At 40.6% G+C, this 22,794-nt stretch overlaps 1 long non-coding RNA gene across 2 annotated transcripts; it reads right to left on the reverse strand.

Moving 5' to 3' along the window:
• Positions 1 to 567: 567 nt before the first annotated feature.
• LOC112543710 (uncharacterized) lies at positions 568 to 22,583 on the reverse strand. 2 transcript variants are annotated; one of them, XR_003086928.3, is made up of 3 exons: positions 22,500 to 22,583; positions 2,143 to 2,388; positions 568 to 1,004 (listed from the first exon to the last, which is right to left on the reverse strand). It is a non-coding gene; the product is annotated as an uncharacterized LOC112543710 (long non-coding RNA). The 2 variants fall into 2 exon arrangements; XR_016348631.1 differs by lacking the exon at positions 22,500 to 22,583 and adding an exon at positions 9,594 to 9,653.
• Positions 22,584 to 22,794: the final 211 nt, after the last annotated feature.

Consider the following 22,794-nt stretch of genomic DNA (forward strand, 5'->3'; position numbering starts at 1 on the left):
ATAGCCTCTTCATGGGTGTGAAGGAGTAATTTACAAGGTCTTTGTATTGTGATGTCCCTTAATGGTCTCTTTAATTTTGATAGCCTTCCTTAGGAGCAGGAGATCATTCCTTCTGAGGGGTTCACAGTTTCAGAGCAAATAATTTTTACAGTTATAAAGCAAAAACCTTATAGCACATGATAAAGATATTGCAAGTGAAATTAATGCATGAAGCAACTGCATTTCATAAAGACTAAACATATTGTCAGAAGTTCATCTTTACCAAGCTAACACACAAGTGAAACATACTGTTTTCTAGCAATGAATGTGTCAATTCTCAGCTGAAGTCTATAGCCTTGGAAAAGGCTGGCACCTGGTTTTCCAGCGTTACACAGTACACTCTTGGAGAGACTGTATAATCATCAGGCTAGCTCATTCAGTGGATCCAAGACACACACACACTTATAGGCACAAGATGGGTGATACAATATCCTTCATTGGACCCACTTCTGTTGGTGAGAGAGACAAGCTTTCAAGCTAACACAAGATGTCTTTGAAAACTTGTCTCTATTACCAATAGAAGTTGGTCTACTAATATGTATTACTTCACCACCCTTAAGTACTATAATAGCCTGCGACCAACAGAGCTACAACAACACTGCATGCCTATATTAACAGACTATTCATATATTTCATTGTGTGATTTTTTTCAGGATATAACCCAATTCTAAACAGGCTAATATATATAATCACTATTTCCCCACATATTATGAAAACCTAAACTGAAATGGTTTGAAGTTCTTTATTGAGGAATGAAGTATCTCCAGTTCTACAGATAGTGCAAATCTGGTTCAAATGTCTCAGAATATGAGAGTCTTCCCCAGCCATGTCTCCCCAGGTTTGTCACCTTTCTTTTCCATCCTGGAGAATCCTTTGATAGTCTTTATACAAAGTTTTTGCCTCAAAGTCCCTCCAGATGACTTTTAATGAAGTAGGGGATGGTTTGACCCATTGTAAGATGAAAACTGTTGATGCAAACAAGATAATGAAACAGATTTTCTTCTGCTTATTGTTGGGACATGACATTAATAAAAGCCATTTCATAAGCAGTATGATTAGTAATAATTTGCATTTCTACAGTATGTTTAATCTAAGGCTTTCCAAGCACTTTGCAAATATTAATTAACCAACTCTCACTCATCCCTGGGCAGTTTATAAATATTGCAGATATGTTTTAAAGGGAAAGTGCAGGAACAGACATTTAGAGCAGTTTTGGGTCAGACATGAGTTAGTGGAAGAGTTTGAACTCTGAGTTTCCTAATGTATTCACTCATCCCACTGGGCCTGATTTCCCCATTGTGTTATTCCTGCTTTACAACAGAGTGATGGCTCTGAAGGGTCAGTGACAAGCTTGACACAGTGGATCCTCCAGACCCACTAATTTCCCCCCCCCCCCCGGGTGCTCTAGTCCCAGATTACCCAAAGAGTCAGCACCTCTGATTACCAGTATTTAGTGCCAGGATACTTTTAAGCCAATTGTGCACTGGGAGAAAAATTCCTTCCTGATCTTTGCAGACAACCATCTGCAGCCATGAATTATGAAATGTGGTTATAGCCCTTCTCTTAATGTAGAGCTGCAAGTGTTATAAGCATGCTGAGGGCAATGCATGGCCCATGAAAGAAGGGGTTGATTGTGGGGACTCAGAAGCTACATCTAGACTACAAAGAAAAATCGGAAAAAGATACACAAATTGCGAATCACAATTTGTGTATTTTTTCCGCTTTTCTTTCGAAAGAGGCTTTTCCAAAATGTGGCGTGTCTATACGGCACCAAATTTCAGAAAAACCTGCTTTTTTGAGCCATCCTTTCTTCACCATAAAACAAGGTTTGCAGGGATGGTGAAAGAACAGGTCCACTTTTCTAAAAATTTTTTTTTGAAAAACAGATGTGTTCTTGGATGCAGCATTGCTTTTCTGGGATACCAAAAGCACTGCAGTCCAGACATAGCCAGAATCACAGGTTACAAGATCAAAAGGAACCACCATAAATGAGTTCCACCTTTCTGCCTTCTTCCCCCAAACACACAGACTTAAGGGAATTTCTTACAGAAACTAGATTAGTCCTGGATTTTAAAAAGTCATCTAAAAAGTAAGGGTGTTTACTTGATCATTATTCAACATTACTCCTTTGCAGAGTCTTCATACTGAGATTATAGGATCTCTTCTATTTTCCATTGGAGGTAACCGTGCTAAACTTGTAAGTTGTTCATGCTTTTTCTCTGGCCCGTGTTATCCACTGTTCTTAGAAACGCCCTTTGTTAGGACTGTGGTTCCATTTTAGGGTAAAAATGCTGTGTTCCTTGTTTATGTCCCATTTGGGGTATCATTTTCAGGCCAGACTAGCCTTTTCTAAAACACAAAACAAAAACAAACAAAAAACGGTCACACTTTGGCACTCAACTGGAGAGATGAGAGAGAGAGAATGCAGCCAAGCATTGCTCACTCCATCCCCTACTAATAAATGCACAAGCATCCATGGTTGTTTTTTTTAATGGAACTGTTTCTATAAAACATCAGATAATTAGCATACACGCAGAGGAACTTTGCAGAATTTATTTTACAGAACTAGACTTAATAGTGTTACCAACTAGAGAGGAATGACTGCTCAGTGATTGCCATTTTCTCCAGATTTTTCTGGTTTCTCTGGTTGGTAAAAGATTTTAATTAAAGGAGTCCTCTGCAAAATCATGTCATAATCACAGCAACCACACTCATCCTCCCTGCATCTGCCAAGTACCTGTCTCACCTTTGAAAACTCCCCCATGGTTATCGTTAAAACATGACATTTCTATGTGCAGCATAATTCAGCTCCCAAGGAAATAAATTGGAAGACTCCCATTGATTTCACTGGGAACAGGATTAGACCCTTTGGCATTAACATACATGTGCAGTTTACCTGAAAATTGTGGAATTATTTTTCCAACTCTTTAATATTATCTGCAGAGGAAATTGTTTTGTTTGTTTTTTCAAATTGCAACAATATCCAAGTCTTATTTCTTTTTTTTTCTTTCTTTCAGTCTTTCTTTATTCTCTTTAAAAACAATCACAATTTTCAACTCTGCAAAATTCCAAACACTATTTATTTTGTGCTTTATAAAAAGGCTTTCCATTTTTACAAAGAGTTTAGGGTCTTTAAATGTTTAATTTCAAAATAAGCATGAACCATGATTTTTTTTAAATAAAAAACAGCCTCCAAAATTGTTATGTACCAGAAATGTAGGATCACTGTACTATTCTCAGTTTACCACAAATCACCTGCAACAATCTACAGATTTTCCTTTTCTAGTGATGTTATTATTTTTCTGTCAGCAGAAGAATGTACTTTAGGTAAATAACAGATAAAAGAAATGAAAAAATAGACACCTGCTTTATATTCTTTTCTCCATTTCATGATCATTTATTAATAATTCTAGACACAATTCAAGAAAGAATTGCATACCAATTTTATTTGTTCTCTGTGGGGCTTATTTTGAAAATGCATAAAACACACTCTTTTAATGTCTTATATTCAATCACTGGCAAGTCAATTGAAACTATAATAATGTTCATACTTCACATGCACACTACAATACATATGTGACTAAATATTGTATGTGTTTGTTTATGTTTGAGTTAAAGCTGCTTATACTGTAACTAAGGATGAATTCAATATTTTATTTTAACCAGCAGCCCTGTTTTTCGGAATGCTCATAATTTTTTCAAATTTGATTTTGAAATTTTTGAGTTATAAGTGTTCATCTGTTTTTGAACTGATTGAAAAAAACTCTTTCTTTCTTTCTTTCTTTCTTTCTTTCTTTCTTTCTTTCTTTCTTTCTTTCTTTCTTTCAACTCACATAAGTATAAAGTTCATTTCCTATATTTAAACATAAGTTAAAAATTGTAAATCAACTTTCTTGAAAGATAGCTACACTTGAAAGATTAATTAGGGCCTATCATTAGCTGGTATAAGAGACTGTAAGTTTATACCAATTTAGAATAACTAAGACCTAGTCTACATTGGGAGTTTAGGTTGAATTTAACCACATTAGGCTGATTTTCTAAACAATGGAAAGCCTGTTCCATTGATTTTAAAGGCCATTAAAGTTTTGGTACTCCTGCTTTTCATGAGGAGTATCAGTAAATGTAACCTTGCATGGTCGACTTCAGGATAGTGCAGCCACAGCACTATGAAAGTCAATGTTATTGGCCCCCTGCAGGTGTCTCACAGTGTCCTGCTATGACCACTCTGGCCAGGATTTTCAACTCTGCTGGTCTCCAGGTGACCAGGAAAAGCCCCAGAAAAGTTTGAATTTCATTTTCTATATAGCCAGTGTGGTGAGTGGACCTGAGAGCAGGCGGTAGGACAGCTCAGCATCATCCCTGACTATGAATGCCCAGGTTCGCAGATGGAGCATGAAGGAGATCCTGGATCTCATTGCTGTGTGGGGAGAGGAATCAGTTCAGGCAAAATGATGAAGCAGTAAAATAAATGTTGATATCTATGCCAAGACTGCAAAATGCATGGTGGAAAAAGATATGCCAGGGATGCTCAGCAGCGCTGCATGGAAATAAAAGAGGTCAGGCGGAGGTACAAGAAGTCAAAGGAGGCAAATGGATGTTCTGAGTGCTTGCTGCAAACATGCCGATTCTATGAGCAAGTGCATAGGATTCAAGTTGGAGACCTGAGCCGTTTCCCAGGCCAGTCTCTGGATTCCTCTGAAGACACTCTTCAGTCTGCCTTGAGCAGTAGTGTGGAGGACAGTGTGGATGAGGAAGAGGATGATGATAAGAATGGTCAGCAGGCAAGTGGAACACCAGGAGCCGCTGCCCTGCCCTACTGCAATTCCCAGAGCCCCTCTCAGCTGCAGGCTCAAGCTCTGACCTTTCCCTTACCATGCCTGGCACCAACCTGAGTCAGCTGCTCCCTTAGGATCTCTGTGGTGTACCTGCTGTATGCACTTAAAAGCATACCTGGGGATTTGTACACAACACATCCCCATTGTCTTTGGGCAGACCTTCCTTTATGCTAAGAGATTAGATTTTATGCTCCACAATTTATCTCCTGTGAAGTCTGTCTTTCTCTTTTCATTACAGTGGGTATAGTAGCAAGTCTGCTGCACTCTCCCCTGGTCTGACTCATCCAGCTGCTGGGTAGCTCAAATCTGAAGGCAAAAATATACTTCGGATGACATGTTCAAGGAGCAAGTGCAATCCACCCACTTGGACAGGGAGCAATTAAGTGAGATGCAAGCAGAATGTGAGGACAAGAGATCATGCAGGGAATGCAAAGTAAAAACACATGAGAAAGTCTTGATGGTTGTGACAGGTGCTGACCTGCATGATGGACTCCCAGGACAGCCAGATGCACAGACACTCTCCCCTCCTCCTCCACGCCCCCCCCCCCACGTGTTCTTGTATGCCGGCAGCATCCACCAATGGCTTATCTCAAGTATGTTCATGGCTTCCTCAGATTCTTCCTTATTCCAGCAGGCCCTGGATATGCTCTGGACATGCTGCAGCATAAGGAGCAAGATGCTTAATATGATTGCCATAGTAGTATTTTGCTGTTGACTGTGTTCCATGCTGGTTTCCATGCTTAGCCTGCTACGACGTCTGGATAATCAGGGAAAAAAGGGTGCAAAGATATTGTTTGCCATTGCTTTCAAGTGGAGGGGAGGGAGGAGATGTGTGCATTATGGGACACTGACAGCATGTACCCACAATCACCTGCTGCACTTTTTTGATCCTATCAGGCACTGGAAACTAACCCAGAATGCAAAGGGGTGGCAGGAATTGTGGGATAGCTACCCACAGTGCATCGCTATCAAAATTGATGGTAGCCACCCTACTGGGGATGCACTACATTGAACTTTTGCACACAGCAAGGATATGAATTTTTGACTTTACAAAATCAGGTGCTAGAAAATCAACCTTAGTAATTTTGACCTTATTTCTCAGTGTAGACAAAGTCTAAAAATATGGCCCAAGCAGTTTAGTGGATTTAATATTATAAATATTTAAAATTGACATATGCACCCTGAAATGGGAAAATTTTAAAAATCGCAATCTAAAAATTTCAAGATGGCCAAAAACTTAAGATGGCCATAGTTTTTCAGAAGGCCCAGATTTTAAAATAGCCAAAATTTAAAGTAGGCTACAGTCCCACAGTTTATGACAGCTGAATATTATAGATGGCCTAAAAGTTGACTGAGACCAAATTTTAAAATTGGCCAAAGTTTTAGATTGTCCAAAGGGGCACACAGGGTGGGCAGGATGGATGTCTGAGTCCCATCTGGTGGTCAGAGCAATGGTACAAGCACAGGACTAGAGATTCACTGGGTATGTAAATGGGTCACTTAGGCTGTGTCCAGACTCAGGGGTTTTTTCGGGAAAAGTAGCCTTTTTCCGAAAAAACTTCACCTGCATCTAGACTGCAGCCGCGTTCTTTCGAAATTAAATTGAAAGAACGCGGCTTTTCTTTCAACGGCGGTAAACCTCATTTCACGAGGAAGAACGCCTTCTTTCGAAAGTGCTTCTTTCGAAAGAAGGCGTTCTTGAATGTAAATAGGGCTTCTTCGAAAGAGAGCATCCAGACTCACTGGGTGCTTTCTTTCAAAAAAGCGGCTTGCTCTTTCGAAAGTTCCGCGTGCAGTCTAGACGCTGTCTTTCGAAAGAGGCTCTTTCAAAAGTATCTTTCGAAAGAGCCTCTTTCGAAAGAGGCTTGCAGTCTAGACATAGCCTTAGCTTTTCATTGTGGGATTAGAGCAATGTAGGAGAATGCCAACAAGATTATTCTAACAGATCCTTTCTCGATGACAAGGAGCTCCCTCAGTTCATTGCTTCCATGCACATGAGGTCAATGAAAAGATTCTAAAAGTAACCTACTGATACTTATTCATATAAAACTCTCTCTTAAGTTTAAGGCCTGATATCTACTGGACCTTTCAATTAAAAAACAAGAGATGTGTTCCCTACTGTAAAGCTGGGAATCTCCTCTTTTCCCTTGTAAACACACACACACAATATCAGGTCTTAAACCTGTCACTGGCTGAGGGTTGAATATTTCTTTACCTTGGCTTAAGATGTGTATTTCTGAGTGAAAATCTTCACATTTGGGATGTTTTCAAGCAAACAAACAGTTTTGTCTGGATTGATTTTTTTAAAATGGAAGCTATGAGATTTGAAATGTAGAAGGTAATCCTGGTAGAGTAAATGTAGCTGAAGCAGTCAAAGGTGCTTGACAAATTTATCATACAGTTCTGGTGTGGTTTTGTTTAATGCTAACGGTTTTTCTCCTCATTTTTTAGCACTAGCCAAAATCTAGAATACCAGAACTATTCTTTCTAAAAAGAAAGCACTTGGATCATTCTTCCAAGTGTATTAAAGAAATAGGACAAGACAAACTAAGAACTTTTGTAATGTTTCATGAAAAATATATATTTTTCAGTTAATAAATACACTGTTCTCATGTTGAGAACCAAAATTGTTTGTTCAGTTTGAACAAGTCACGGAAAATTCCTCTCTGTGTATATTTTCAAAGATCAGATATCTGATATATAAATCAAGATGAAGGGTTATATATAATAGAAACACTCCCAACTTCTCTTTAAAGAACTAGACTTGCTAGCATTACCAACTAGAAAAATCAGAAAAAAACGACAGTCAGAGCACATCTGTACTATGCGAAAGAGTGAAGCTTCTGCGGTTGAATTTCTGGGGTCTGATTTAGCAAGTCTAGTATAGACCTGCTAAATCAAACTCAAAGAGCACTCCCATTGGTGCTGGTACTCCTCCTCTCTTGAGGAATCCGGGAAGCTGATCAGAGCATTTGCTCCCATCGACCTCCCACTGTGTGGATAGTGCGGAAACGTGATGTAAGATACATTGACTCCAGCAACATAATTTACATAGCTGGAGTTGCATATATTCAATCTTCCCATGTAGTGTAGACCAAGCCCTACTGAGCAGTCATTCCACAGTTACATGGATGCTAAGGTTAAGCATAATCTTTAGATGCTTGCTTTCTGGAGGGACCAGTTTTTTGAGTGACATTTATGTCTGGATTCCTTTTTCTTCTTAGTTACATGTGGTGGCATGAGAGTACATCCCCTTAATTCTGTGCATGGAACTACCATTGCCAATATTAATTGGAGTTACTTGTATGCATTTATGGGAAGCTGAATCCTGAAATCTATTATGTTAGTTATGTTAGTGTGTCCGGGTATTCAGTGTAATGCATGTGTATATAGTCTTCAAATAACAATCAGTTTATGAATATGGGTGAATGTAAGTGTGTGTTTTGGGGAGTAATCCAAACCACTTTGAAACTGTGTCACTCCTTGTCCTGACACTTGTTTATCCTGAGTGTCTTAAAATGCTATGCTGCTATAGCTCGCTTTCTGGATGCTCCCAACCAACATAGAAACATGCACAAAATCTCTGTGTTAAGCAGCTCTGGTTCAGCAATTCTGATTCCAGTAGCCACACTTTGGGCCCCACTAGACTTGGTTACTATTAACTAAATGGCTCCAACACACACCCAAATCCCAAATTTTCCCCAAACAATCTGCCCTGAAATATCCAACCCTCTGCTGGAAAATGCAGATAAATAATAAGGTCCATTGCTAATGAGACACAAGCACAGCTTATCACTTTGTACTGCTGAGAGGAAAACTCCCCATTTGGGAGTTCAATTGAAATACAGCACTGGACTGATTTATATTAGAAGTGAAACAAATTTATTAACAAGAAGATATAAGTTAAGTGGTACCACATAAAAGGAGTGATAGTAGAATAGGTTACAAACAAAGAAAAGTAAAAACATATGTAATGGCTAAGACCTAACTTAACAAGCAATAGGTTTTGCTCAAGGTAGTTTTTTCACCAACCTTCCATTCCTAAAAACTTTAATTCCCTTGTTTGAAGGAACCCTCTTTGTCAGCTTTCAAGAACTCAGGAGACAGAGTTAATATTGGTCAAAACATACATAATATCTCTGATAATTAGCAGAATTAGTAAGAAAAATGCAAGTTCCACTGTAAAATAGGGGTAAGGTGAATGTCATAGCTAATTTTGCTTATTGCGGAAGTAAAGCGGCTAGGATCTAATCTTTTGATACGCCGAACATCTACAGCTCCCATTGACTTCTATCACTTCAATAATAATGAAATGCTTTAGTAGTCCTACAAAAAATGATTTTTAAAAAGAAATAATTCTAACATTACTGACAGTCACCAGCTTATGCTGTTGCAGATGGTTAACTGAACATGTAAGAGTTGGAACTTGGAAAAGTCTTTCATAGATTTATAGATTACAAAGACAGAAGGCACCATTGTGAGCATCTTATCTGACCTCTTTTGTAATAAAGGCCATAGATTGTCCCCAACATGATTCGTAGAACACAGCTTTTAGAAAAAAAAAAAGCCCAACATCAATTTAAAATTTGCCAGTGATAGAGAATCTAACACAAATATTGATAAATTGTTCCATTGGGTTATTACCCTTACTGTTTAAATCTTATTATGATGCAGCTTTTTAAAAATGCTGAGGATATCACCAGCCAACTCTTTCTTTACCTGAGTGATTCTCTGATTATATCATTCTCATTGTCAGCTGCTGCCCACAGTTTATACCTTTGCAAGTAAACAAGACATTATTATTTGTTGCCACATTACAGGTAGAGAAGCCACAACATATATAGTTAAGCTATTTTGTATATGTAAAACATATATAGTATTATTCAGTTTCTTGAAATTCATGATTAATAGGAATGGGTCACAAAAATACCTATAGGTCCATTCCTGAAATCCTGATTGAGCAAGAACAAGAGTTGGAGTTTTACCTGAAGATAGGCTGAAAGAGACTGTAGGAGCAGACCCCAAAATGTTGTTTACCTACCTCTCAGGGCTCCTGTAAATGAAAAATAGCTAAATAATATTTGTAAGGCACTTTGAGATCCTCATATGAAAGGAATTATGGAAGTTCAAAGTATTTGTTATTACAGGCTGGAAATAGTTGTGACTTTGGTTCAAATGGCCACATCTTTTAGACTCCCATAAATTTCCAGAACTCAAGTAGATCTCAGTAAGTATTTCCTGAGGAAATCTTTTAAATACGTTTAAGTTTATTTTAATAAAATAAACTTAGTTATGTATTTAAACCAAAGTTTTTATCTTTGGCTGGTGATATTGTACTATAGTGAAGGTGTCAAAGAAAAAAGCTGGTGTACAAATCATCACAAAATCTTTAGCAATCAATTAAGTGATGGTTGTCAGCTGAAGAGGCCTAACTTACTGAGGGTATGTCTACACTACCATCCTAGTTCGAACTAGGAGAGTAATGTAGGCATACCGCACTTGCAAATGAAGCCCGGGATTTGAATTTCCCGGGCTTCATTTGCATAAGCGAGGCACCGCCATTTTAAAAACCTCGCTGGTTCGAACCCCGGGCAGCGCGGTTACACGGGGCACAAACTAGGTAGTAACGGTACGAGGAGTAACGGTAGTTTGAACTAGGAAGCCTAGTTCAAACTACCTAGTTCATGCCCCGTGTAGACGCGCTGCACGGGGTTCAAACCAGTGGGGTTTTAAAAATGGCAGCGCCCCACTTATGCAAATGAAGCCCAGGAAATTCAAATCCCGGGCTTCATTTGCAAGTGCGGTATGCCTACATTACCCCGCTAGTTCGAACTAGCGGGGTAGTGTAGACATACCCTGGGAGAGTTAATATTTTATTTACTTTGGGGCCTCTATAACCTTTATAACTATTGTTGAACTAGCCTACTTATAATATACCAGGATTGCTTTGTTTCTTTTTTTTTAGTTTTGTTTTACTAATAATTATTTTGGTCACAATGTTACCTGGCTCAAATGATAGTGTCTCTATGTTAAATCTTTCCAGCATAGTAGATATAAACTTTTTCCCAGCTAATATTGCAAAATGTAACAGAGTTAAGATGGAGTCTCAAAGTCTGCAGTTTGTAACTTGACATCTTGCCTTTACTGAGTCCACTCTGTGGTTGACATAGAGCTCTATTTAATGTGCTGCCAATCACATCAAGTCCAGTTTAGTACCATAAGTCCTCAAGTACTCTTTCAAAACAATTTTGTTTATATCTTTTCCCATTTAATCTGATTTTCTGTTCACCAGACAGTGAAGTGTAAATCCAAACCAAATTGCTAATATATATATAAGTTCCAAGAAAAAAAGTTATTCTTTAAGTTAGGTTCACTATGTCACATAGAGCACTACTGGAAAGAAACATGCTTACTTAAATGGAAGGAAGAGTGAGGTTATGAAGTATCAGTGTTACTGTCAACATAAATAGTGATAAACGTAGTATAAATGTATAATACTAGCTCAGATGTGGAGGGTAAAAAGTAACTGGTTTTTCTTCTGGCAGGTGATTTCAGTTGTTGTTAGTAATGCTAGTGATCCAGGTTGATTACACAATGTAGAATCCATTTCATATCACATTCAAAACTATATGCTTATTGGAAAAAAGCATACCTGGGACAATTCACACCCTGCAGATTTTGAAACCTAATATTAAAGGTCTTTCATTTTGGACTTTTACCTATGCACAGTTGTTTATTTGTTTGCTTTTTCCCTGGGGAAAAAACTGAGTTGGAAGAAATAAGGTTACCACTCCTTCTGTCACAATTTCCCACAGAAACAGGGAAAGCAAATATTTGTAAAGGGCTGTGCAAAGGCACTTGTCAGAAAAGCCACATTTGCAATCATTGACTATTCCAGTCATGCCCACTCTTGCCAACGTTTGACAGGTGACAGGAAATGCAAAGGGGTGTTCCTGGTTTATGTGTTTTTATGCACGCCTGGACATCTACCAATGGTTCCAATACATGGACATCCTTAGAAATTATGTAAGCTGTTTGCACCTGAGATCTGCAGGAGGGCTTCTGTCCCACAAGTAAACTTAAATATTAATTGTGCCTTTGTGGGTGATTCTGGAGTTGGCCTGTTGTTAGACTTGTGGTCACCAACCACTAGATTGGGATCTACTGGTTGATCTTGGAGCCTCTGTCAGGTGATCCTAACTGGTTTGGCCAAGAGGCTATCAAGTGCCAGCACTTCAGCTGCACCTCCCCCTACTGTTGCGCATCTCTTGCCCCTTGCCTTGGAGCTGCCTTCCCTCCACCACTGGGAGCCTCCTGCTTGCTGTGCAGGGCAGGGGAGGGAGAAGAGGGGCACTGATGTTAAAGTGCCCCCTCCCACCTTGTATCCTATCTCCAGAAAGCAGAGTAGCGGGGCACAACAGGACTTGGGATGGAGTTTGCTGGCTCCTTCTGTGAGTGGTGGTGTAGGGCAGGGGTGAGCCTGCCTTAGCCCCACTGCACCACCAACCAGGAGCCACCTGAGCAGTCCCCAGTCAGAACCCACATCCTGAAATCCTACACCTCTCATGAACCCCCTCCTGTAATCCAAGCCCCTGCCATAACCCAAGCACCCCTGCATTCAAACATCCTTCCAGAGTCTGCACCTAGAATACCCTCCAGTACCCCAAATGCCTGCCCCAAGCTTATCTCAGAGCCCCTCACACTCGAAATCTCTTAATCCAAGACCAGAGCCTGCAGCCCAATCCCCTGGCCCTGCCTGGTGAAAGTGCGGGAGGATAGGAGAGAGAGGGAGGATGGAGTGAGCAGGAGCAAGGCCTAAGAGAAGGGGCACAAAGGAGACAGGGCAAGGGTATTTGAGTATGAGGTAGATCTTGGATTGCACTTCAATTCAAAAAGTGATCTCATGTTTAAAAAGGTTGGAGACCACAGTGTTAGACTCTCTTTGATCCAAAGAGTAATGGGATTCCTCAGCAATGGTTAGTATTGGTGCTGACAATTCAGATTTCAGGTTGGTAGCTAAAATGTCAACAAACTTCCCATACACAAGTGCTTTCATAGCATTCAGCCAAGTGAAGCTTATCTATGAAGATTAGCCAAGCTTGGATGGATAACAAAAGAGAAGATAAAGGTAATAATGCATTGGATTCTTATAAAAATTGCTCAGGGATTGTGGTGCAGTGTAGCATTCTTCAGATGTAGTAGTTGCACTTAATCACACAGTTTGGATGTGTTGGATTGTAGAGTCTCGGGGGCAGGGAGCTTATTCCTGAAACAGTTGAAAATAGATTTTTTATTTTTTTAAATTACTGGTAATGGTTTTGCTCTTAATGTGGTGTCACCTAAATCATGGCTACATGACATGTTAGACACTGGAGTTCAGAGAGAAAATATCTTGGTCTTCTAAAAACCCAAGGGCTGGCCATATTTCTCATTTCCATAGGACCCAGTCAAGCATGTATTCTATTGTACTTGAGTGGTCACACTTCCCAATTCTTCACCATTTACCTTCTTCAAGAATTTGCAGAGTAGTCAGTCAGCTTTGGAGAATATAGCATAATGTGTTTTAGGACATGTCCACTCTACAGGATAAGGTTGAATTTATTAAGGTCAAATTTTTAGCATTGTGAGATAAGCACAGACTGGTGGAATCATATACTGATGCAGTTACAGGATGATAAGCAGTGGCTGCAAAACTTTCACATGCATAAGGTCACTTTATTGGAAGTTTGTGAAGTGCAAGGATACCAGAATGAGACCAGCTCTGGCAGAGGAGAAGTTAGTGGCAGTAGCCCTGTGGAAGCTTGCAGTGCCAGATAGCTATCAGTCAGTTGGGAATCAATCCAGAGTGGAGAAATCTATGGTGAGGGCTGTTGTGATCCAAGTAGCCAAGGCAATCAATACTCTTCTGCTATGGAAGGTTATGAGCAGCGGCAGCAGCAGTGGCACAGGAGCCAGAAAACAGAGCTGTAAACAGGGGAGTTTGAGTGGGATTTTGTAAGGGGAGTTTGGATTGTGGGCCTTGTTTAGGGTTTGTTTTTGCCATGGGGGTGAGGGTGTTTTGGTTTGTTTTTGTGTTTGCCGGACTAACAGGATTTAGGTGAGAAGGCTGATTAACACAGAGATTGCAGTGGTCATGACCACAATGAGAATGAGTGGATGTGGCAGCTGTGGTATGTATATGATTCTGGAGGGGGTACCTGAAAGGAGTTTTGTTCGCATGAAGTGCCGCCTAATAGAACTGATGGAAGAAAAGATCCAAGGACTGGAGATGCAGGTGGAAACTCTGGTCAAGTTTAGAAGGAGGTTTGAGCAGATGATAGAGCAAAGGCATGAGGTGGTTGAAGGGGAAAGCCTGGACATGCAGACTGAAGCAGGATCAAAGGCCTCTGAGGGGGGACTGCTGGGCAAAGAAAATGGACAGTGGAAGCATTTGACTATGAGAACCAGGCAGAGGAAAAGATGTGCCAGTGAAGGAGAAATAGAGTTCAAGAATAGGTACGCAGAGTTGGAGAAGGGATACAGCAAGTGGCCACTGAAGGTGGAAAGGCAAGGAAGAAGAGAAGAGTAGCTAGTCCTATACATAAAGGGGAAGAGTCTATGGAGACAACACCAATAATGAGCACCCGGAGGATATAGGATGTGTTGAAGAAGATTACAAGGGAAGATAGGAATGGAAAGGACTTGCAGCCAGAGGAAACAAGGGATAGACCAGAGAATCGCGCTGTCACCAGGAAAAGGCAGCTCTACGTGATTGGGAACTCCTTATTGAGAAGAATAGACAGGCCTATAACCAGAGCTGATCCAGAGAACAGAAGGGTGTGCTGTCTGCCAGGTGCTAAGATACGGGCTGTGGAACTGAGGTTGAAGAGGATCCTAAAGGGAGCAGGAAAGAATCCATTGATCATCCTTCATGTAGGAACAAATGATACGGCTAGATTCTCGCTGGAACGAATCAAGGGAAACTATGCCAGGTTGGGGAGGACGCTTAAGGAAATTGAGGCTCAGGTGATCTTCAGTGGGATTCTGCCTATTCCTAGAGAAGGGCAACAAAGGTGTGATAGGATTATGATGCTCAATAGGTGGTTTAGGCAGTGGTGCTATAAGGAGGGCTTTGGGATGTATGGCCACTGGGAGGCATTCACGGACAGAGGAATGTTCTCTTAGGATGGACTTCACCTAAGTAGGGAAGGAAACAGACTTCTAGGATGGAGGCTGGCACAACTGATTAAGAGAGCTTTAAACTAGGAATTTGGGGGAGACGGTTGGGAGATGTCCAGGTAATCCCTACGCCGGATTTTAGCATTGAGAGGGAGGAAAATGAAATAAGAAAGGATATAGCCGGGGGTAGGATAATGGACATAAGGAGGAAGGGCAGAGTGGATACTAGTCTAATAGGTCATATTGGAGATACAATGTCCATGCCAAATGGGGTAAAGAATGTGAGTGAGGTGAAACAGCAAAAATTAAGATGTTTGTACATCAATGCGAGGAGCCTAGGTAACAAAATGGAGGAACTAGAGCTACTGGTCCAGGAAGTGAAACCTGATATTATAGGACCATGGTGGAATACTAGGCATGACTGGAGTACAGGTATTGAAGGGTATGTGCTGTTTAGGAAAGACAGACATAAAGGTAAAGGTGGTGGAGTAGCATTGTATATCAACGATGAGGTAGATTGCAAAGAATTAAAAAGTGAAGGAATGGAGAAGACAGAGTCTGTCTCAACAAAAATCACATTGGGGAAGAAAACTACTAGATCCTCCCCTGGGATAGTGCTTGAGGTATGCTACCGGGATCTAATCTGGATACGGATAGAGACCTCTTTAATGATTTTAAAGAAGTAAATACTAATGGAAACTGTGTAATCATGGGAGACTTCAACTTTCCAGATATAGACTGGAGAACAAATACTGGTGGTAATAATAGGACTCAGATTTCCCAGATGTGATAGCTGATGAATTCCTTAGGAATTCCTTAGGAAATTCCTTAGGAAATTAGTTAGGGAAGTGGATTGGACTAAAGAATTTATGGATCTAAAAGTGGAGGAGGCCTGGGATTATTTTAAGTTAAAGTTGCAGAAGCTATCAGAAGCCTGTATCCCAAGAAAGAGGAAAAAATGTATAGGTAGGTGGTTTAGACCAAGTTGGATGAGCAAGCATCCCAGGGAGGTGATTAAGAAAAAGCAGAAAGCATATAAGGAATGGAAAATGGGAGGGATCAGCAAAGAAAGCTACCTTATTGAGGTTGCGCCATGTAGGGACAAAGTGAGAAACTCTAAAAGTCATGTAGAGTTGGACCTTGCAAAGGGAATTAAAGCCAGTAGTAAAAGGTTTTATAGCCATATAAATAGGAAGGAAATAAAAAAAGAGGAAGTGGGACCGCTAATCACTGAGGATGGAGTGGAGGTTAAGGATAATCTAGGCATGGTCCAATATCTAAACAAATACTTTGCTTCAGTCTTTAATGAGGCTAATGAAGAGCTTAGGGATAATGGGAATAAGGATATGGAGGTAAATAACAAATGGGAATAAGGATATGGAGGTATATATTACCAAATCCGAGGTAGAAGCCAAACTCAAACATCTTAATGGGAGTAAATTGGGGGGCCCAGATAATTTTCATCCAATAATATTGAAGGAACTGGCACATGAAATTGCAAGTCCATTAGCAAAAATTTGTAATGAATCTCTAAACTCAGAGGCTGTGTCTACACTGGGCCACTTATTCCGGAAAATCAGCCGCTTTTCCGGAATAAGCTGCGAGCTGTCTACACTGGCCCTTGAATTTCCGGAAAAGCAACAACGCTCTACTGTACAAAATCAGCCACTATTCCGGAAAAACTATTCTGCTCCCGCTCGGGCATAAGTCCTTATTCCAGAACACTGTTCCGGAAAAGGGCCAGTGTAGACAGCCCAGTAGTCTTTTCTGGAAAAAAGCCCCGATCGCGAAAATGGCGATTGGGGCTTTTTTCCGGAAAAGCGTGTCTACATTGGCCACAGACGCTTTTCTGGAAAAAGGTCTTTACAGGAGATGCATAGTCAAGGGTAAAATCTTATCTCTTAGCATAAAATGCAAGTATGTCTATAGACAATAAGGATGTGTTATATACGAAGTCACAGTTATACTTTTAAGCTCCCACTTTTAAGTACACCACAGAGATCTTATAGAAGCAGCTGGACTCAGTTTGGGTCAGTCATGGGTAAGGGACAGGCTGGGGCTCAAACCTGTGGAAGAGAAGGGGGTTCCAACATGCCCATGTGGTACCTGTATGCTTGGCATACCCATTTGCTGAGAGAATGCAACTGTCCCTTGCTACAGGAGCATGTGGGAGAAAGAGGGAAGGGGGTCAAGGTTTGGCAACAAGGCAAGACAGGGCAGGGGCTTCATGCAGTGCCCATGTGTTTGTTGAGAGAGTGCAACTTTCATTTCCTGCAGAAGCATGCAGGTGGGAGGGGAAAAGGGGTCCAGGCATTAGGCAGGAGCTCAAGCCATGTTTCACTGGGGATGAGCAAATGGAGATTCACTGCAGAGTTCCTTACTTCACCTAGGTTACCTTGTGAGATATCAGTCTTCTCTGAATCACACAGAGTGGATGCTGGCTGAATGTATCCAGAAACCTGGACCTTATGCTGAAATGCTGTGTGCTGCAGTGATACCAGACCATTTACTGCTGGCTTGACATAGAAAGTTGTCCTACCATGAAGGATGAAATAAGGCAGGCCTCCCCAGAAGCCTCATGAGAAGGATTAAAAAGTTCCTCTATGAGAGCTTCATGGAGATGTGCAGGGAGGATTCCAGTTCCATCTCTGAACACATGAACAAGCTGTTCCAGGGAGCCCCCCACTGTATAGGCAGAGTGGCCACCACAGATGACACCCAATTACCTTAACCCACTTGTAGCATGATAAAACATGTGATGTTAGCAGAAGTGCCTTCCCCAGCATCAGGGACTGGCCACAAGGTATCCTGGGAATGTCTCCATAGTTATAAAAAGATCTTGGCTGTTAGTGGCATCGGTTGCCCCACTTGCTTGCTGACCATTCTGCTCCTTCTCCTCTTCCTCATTCACACTGTCCTCTTGAGGCTGCCAGAAGAGTGTCTTTGGCAGAATCCACAGACTGGTTAGGAAAGCTGGTCAGATGCTCCACTAGGATCTCATGCAGCTGCTCGTAGAAGCAGCATGTTTTCAGTGATGATCCAGACCATCCTTTTGCCTCCTTTGTCTTCTGGTATGACTGCCTCTGCTCCTTTATTTTCACCTGGCACTGCTGAGCATCCCTGGTTTATCTTTTCTTCTCCATGCCCTTTGTGATCCTGGCAGAGATATCTACATTTCTTTTGAGGGTTTGTAGTTCTGCCTGCACAGATTCCTCTCCCCACATAGCAATGAGATCCAGGATCTCCTGTATGCTCCATGTTCGTGCTCATCTGCTACTCTGGGAATTTATGGTCAGATGGGTTGCTGAGGTGTGCTGCCTGCTCTGAGGTCTGCTTGCCATGCTGGCCACACAGGAAATGAAATTAAAATTTTCCTAGGGATTTTCCTGTTCACCTGGGGCATGTCTATACAGAAGGGCTAATGCTGAATAAGCTACTCAACTTGAACTATGTCAGTTTCAAAGCTTAAGTGTAAATAGCTTATTTCAGATTTTGGCTACACAACAGGAAGTCAAAGAAAAAAACACTCTTCCTCTGGCTTCCCTTACTCCTCGTAAAATGAGGGTTACAGGAATCAGAGTAAGAAGTCCTCCAGCTGTATGCATAACATGAGTTATTCCGAAATACCCCTTCTGTGTAGCTGGAGAGAAGTATAGTTAAAAATCCTGGTCAGATCAGTCATCATGAGGCACTGTGGGACACTTCCCAGAGGCCAAGACTGTCAACTTTCACAGCACTGTATCTGCACTACCATAAAGGTGACCATGCAAGATCAAGTTTAGCATTATTTCTCATGAAAAGCAGGGGTATTGAAATCAACTTTAATGCCCCTTAGAGTCGATGGAATGGGCATGATACTGTGGATTTATTGTTTAGAAATTCGACCTAATGCAGCTAAGTACAAACCAAACTCTCAGGCTGTGTCTACACTGGCACCCCTTTACGGAAAAGGGATGCTAATGAGACACTTCGGAATTGCAAATGCCGCGGGGGATTTAAATATCCTCTGCGGCATTTGCATGAACATGGCTGCCGCTTTTTTCCGACTCGGGGTTTTGCCGGAGAAAAGCGCCAGTCTAGACGGGATCTTGCAGAAAATAAGCCCTTTTCCGGAAGATCCCTTATTCCTATTTTCAATAAGGGATCTTCTGGAAAAGGGCTTATTTTCTGCAAGATCCCGTCTAGACTGGTGCTTTTCTCCAGCAAAACCCCGAGCCGGAAAAAAGCGGCAGCCATGTTCATGAAAATGCCACGGGGGATATTTAAATCCCCCGCTGCATTTGCAATTCCCAAGTGTCTCATTAGCATCCCTTTTACGGAAAGGGGCGCCAGTGTAGACACAGCCTCAGTGTAGACAAGGCCTCCTTGCACTGTTTGCTGCATGAAGGAGAAGAGGAATCTGCAGTTGTAGCTTGATTACCTAAGGTCATCTAGTAACCTCAAAATGCTGCAAAAAAAGGGGGCATAGCAAATTGAAGGTCTCTGTTTTTAACTCCTGACTGTGCATAGATGAATTGATGTTGAGTATGTCAGTATAATGAGGCAACATTCCAACTCAAGCTGACATGGCAATGCCTCCATATTATACTTCTCCTAACATGCCTTTCAGAGAACCCACAAATTCATCATGGTGCAGAGAGGCTATGCTTTATAACTTGCAACAGCAAGAATTCTGAAGGAATAATTACTCAGCTCTAATTTTGATTCTCTGAAGTTCCCATTTGACTGGATTCCTACTTATTTATCCACTTCCAGTTAGAGCTAGGAAGGAAAGGAATGTTTTCAATAGATTTTTTTTCCTCCCATTCCTATTATACAAATATTCTTTGGGCAACTATTACACTGAAAATATGAGGTATTCTCTACTAGTGCACATTTGGAAACTGAAATAGCATAGTCATTGGTCTCATAATTAGATTTAATTGGAAGAGCTTTAAACATCTGAGAGAAACAAGATGGTTCTTGCATGTCTTTCCTAGGTGGCCTATTCTTAGGAGTAGGAATCTATTCAGATGAGATTTTCTGAGAAGCAGAATTACAGAGGTAGTAACTATTCTACCTTTGCCCAAATATGAAATTTCTACTCCCACATTGCAAATGCTCAATGGCCAGGATAAGCTGTGCTCAGTTCTTGTGACAGTGACTGTTTGAGGCCTGATGTCTTGCAGTCCTAGGCTATGTCTAGACTGCAGGCTCCTTTCGAAAGAGCCTCTTTCGAAAGAGAGCGTCTAGACTGCATGGAGAAATTTCGAAAAAGCGGCTTGCTTTTTCGAAAGAAAGCATCCAGTGAGTCTGGATGCTCTCTTTTGAAGAAGCCCTATTTACATTGAAGAACGCCTTCTTTCGAAAGAGGAACTTTTGAAAGAAGGCGTTCTTCCTCGTGAAATGAGGTTTACCGCCATCGAAAGAAAAGCCGCGTTCTTTCGAATTAATTTCGAAAGAACGCGGCTTGAGTCTGGACACAGGGGAAGTTTTTTCGAAAAAAGGCTACTTTTTTCGAAAAAAACCTTGAGTCTGGACACAGCTCTAGAAGGCAAAACCTTATACCATTAGAAGGGTGTGATTCCCAGGATTTCAGTGGGATAAACAGCATTTGGTTCAGCCCTGGAATATCTCAAGATATTGAACTCCAAAGTTTTGATATTTTTATTTATAGAAAGAGATTTTATTGGTCCTTTTTAGGATGAGATTTGCCTCTTGTTAGTAATATGGCCAGCCCAAACTTTGAATGATAAAAACTGATTTCACACCATCTGATCATGTATTATAGACTTAATACATCCTTCTGGAATTTGCAGTATAATTGCATAAATAAGGAAATTATTCCATTGATAATTTCCTTTGTTCTGTTCATCAGTATTCTCCACAACCTCCGTTTTTCTAGGATTATCATTTTGTGACTTGTCTTAGGGTGCGTCTAGACTGCACCCTTCTGTTGGAATAAGCTACGCAATTTGCACTATGCAAATTGCGTAGCTTATTCTGAGTCTAAGTCAAAAGAGCTTATTTTGAAATTTGGCTCTGTGTAGACAGTGCCAAATTTGAAAATAAGACACTATTCCAATAAATTCCTTAATCCTCATGGAACGAGGGTTACAGGGACGTCGGAATAGTGTGCCCGCTATTTGGGGAAACAGCGGGTGCTTTTAAAGATGTGATGTTGCTATTTCAGGATACTTCCAGTATCCTGAAACAGCAACACAGTCTAGACGTATCCTTAGTTTGGTTTCTCTTGTTTTATTTAGATTGTAAGCTCTTTATGGAAGAGAATACATTTATTTCTTTATGTGTAAAGTGTTGTGTAAATTAACATCTCTTTTGTTGTGTGCAAAAATATGCACAAAATATAACACGTTCATTTTTGTGATAAATTAATAATTGATTATTAGTCAAAATGTGTTAACACCTTAAGTGTTAATCTCTCTCTCTCTCTCTCTCTCTCTCTCTCTCTCTCTCATAACTCTCCACAATGGATCAGAAGATCAGTTTTATGTACTTCAGGGATAAAGGCCCTCAAAAAGTGTGCATTTTTAACAATCTAGAAAAAAAAGACTTTGCTTGTCCAGTTCCTCGTGTGAACCCAAATTAGCATTCTGTGTTCATCTTTAGCTTGGATATATTTGAAGCCTTTCATGTCTAAAACCTCATGATCAAGGGCAAAATCTTTTGCTAGCACTGGAATCTGGAGGGGGAAACAAAATGTTCACATATGGCTTATCACTGTGTGTTTTACTGCAAAGACCATGAAAAAACTCCATTGTGTCTTATTTAAGAAACTGCAGTGTCCCTTTTGATTTTCCTTTAAACAAAAATTAAATCTTTCCTTTTTAAGGATATAAAGACTTACAATATAAACATTATTTTGGAGACTTACTAGCTTTAGCCACAATTATAAATAGCTCATTAAGGCAGATCATTAATAAAATATTTTGGTAGTTTTATTGTTGGCCTTAGTGTAGAAACCTAGACTGGACAACAATCATGCCTGAATGTCTTCCTTCATAAAAGGTTATCTTCTGATTAGCTTAGATTGTCTGTGAGCATAAAATCATATGGAGACTACAGTGTATTAAAATTGCCTTTTGTTAGCTTGCTTCATGCTGTGTCTCAGATTTTGAGAGCCTTTGATTTTACACTAAAAGTTGGTATGAGGTTAGAGAAATATCTGCTTTATTGAACATGTTCTATTTGGCTGAATGTCTATAGAGTTGCTCACGCATAATGTTTCATTTTGCCTGATGTTGAACAAATATCAGAGTTTTGAAAACTCAAGTTGGCTTTGAGTATCATTTCATTCTTGGAATTAAGATAAGACTAAGAATGGAAAAGAGAGATGGCAAAGGGGGAAAAATGTGGGGTTAAATAGAATACAGAGCAGGCAAATAGAAAAACCAATATGAAGAGCATAACAAAATAAAAGTAAAGGGGAAAGAGGAAACTCCTAATAAATATATACGAGGCTCTGACCTTGCTTCAGTGGGTCATGCACTTCATGGTGGATCATGCTTGCTTCAGAGGCTCACTGTGACCCTCAATGTAGATTCTCTCTCTAGAGGCAAGGACCACAGCATATTGAGCCACTTCCATCTTAGGCTAGCAAGGGGGGTTAGTTAAAGTTGCCCTCTCAGCCTTAATAAATACAGTTTAGCCTTCTGTCCTAACAGGGACCTGTCTCCCCTCACAAGCTTCTGAGCTTACACAGAGCTCTTCTTCAGGTCTGGGGAATGTGCTGTGTCATTATGTGCTGTCCTCCACAGGGTGG

The sequence above is a fragment of the Pelodiscus sinensis genome, chromosome 2, assembly GCF_052426305.1.
Source record: "Pelodiscus sinensis isolate ZL-2025 chromosome 2, ASM5242630v1, whole genome shotgun sequence".
Lineage (NCBI taxonomy): Eukaryota > Metazoa > Chordata > Testudines > Trionychidae > Pelodiscus > Pelodiscus sinensis.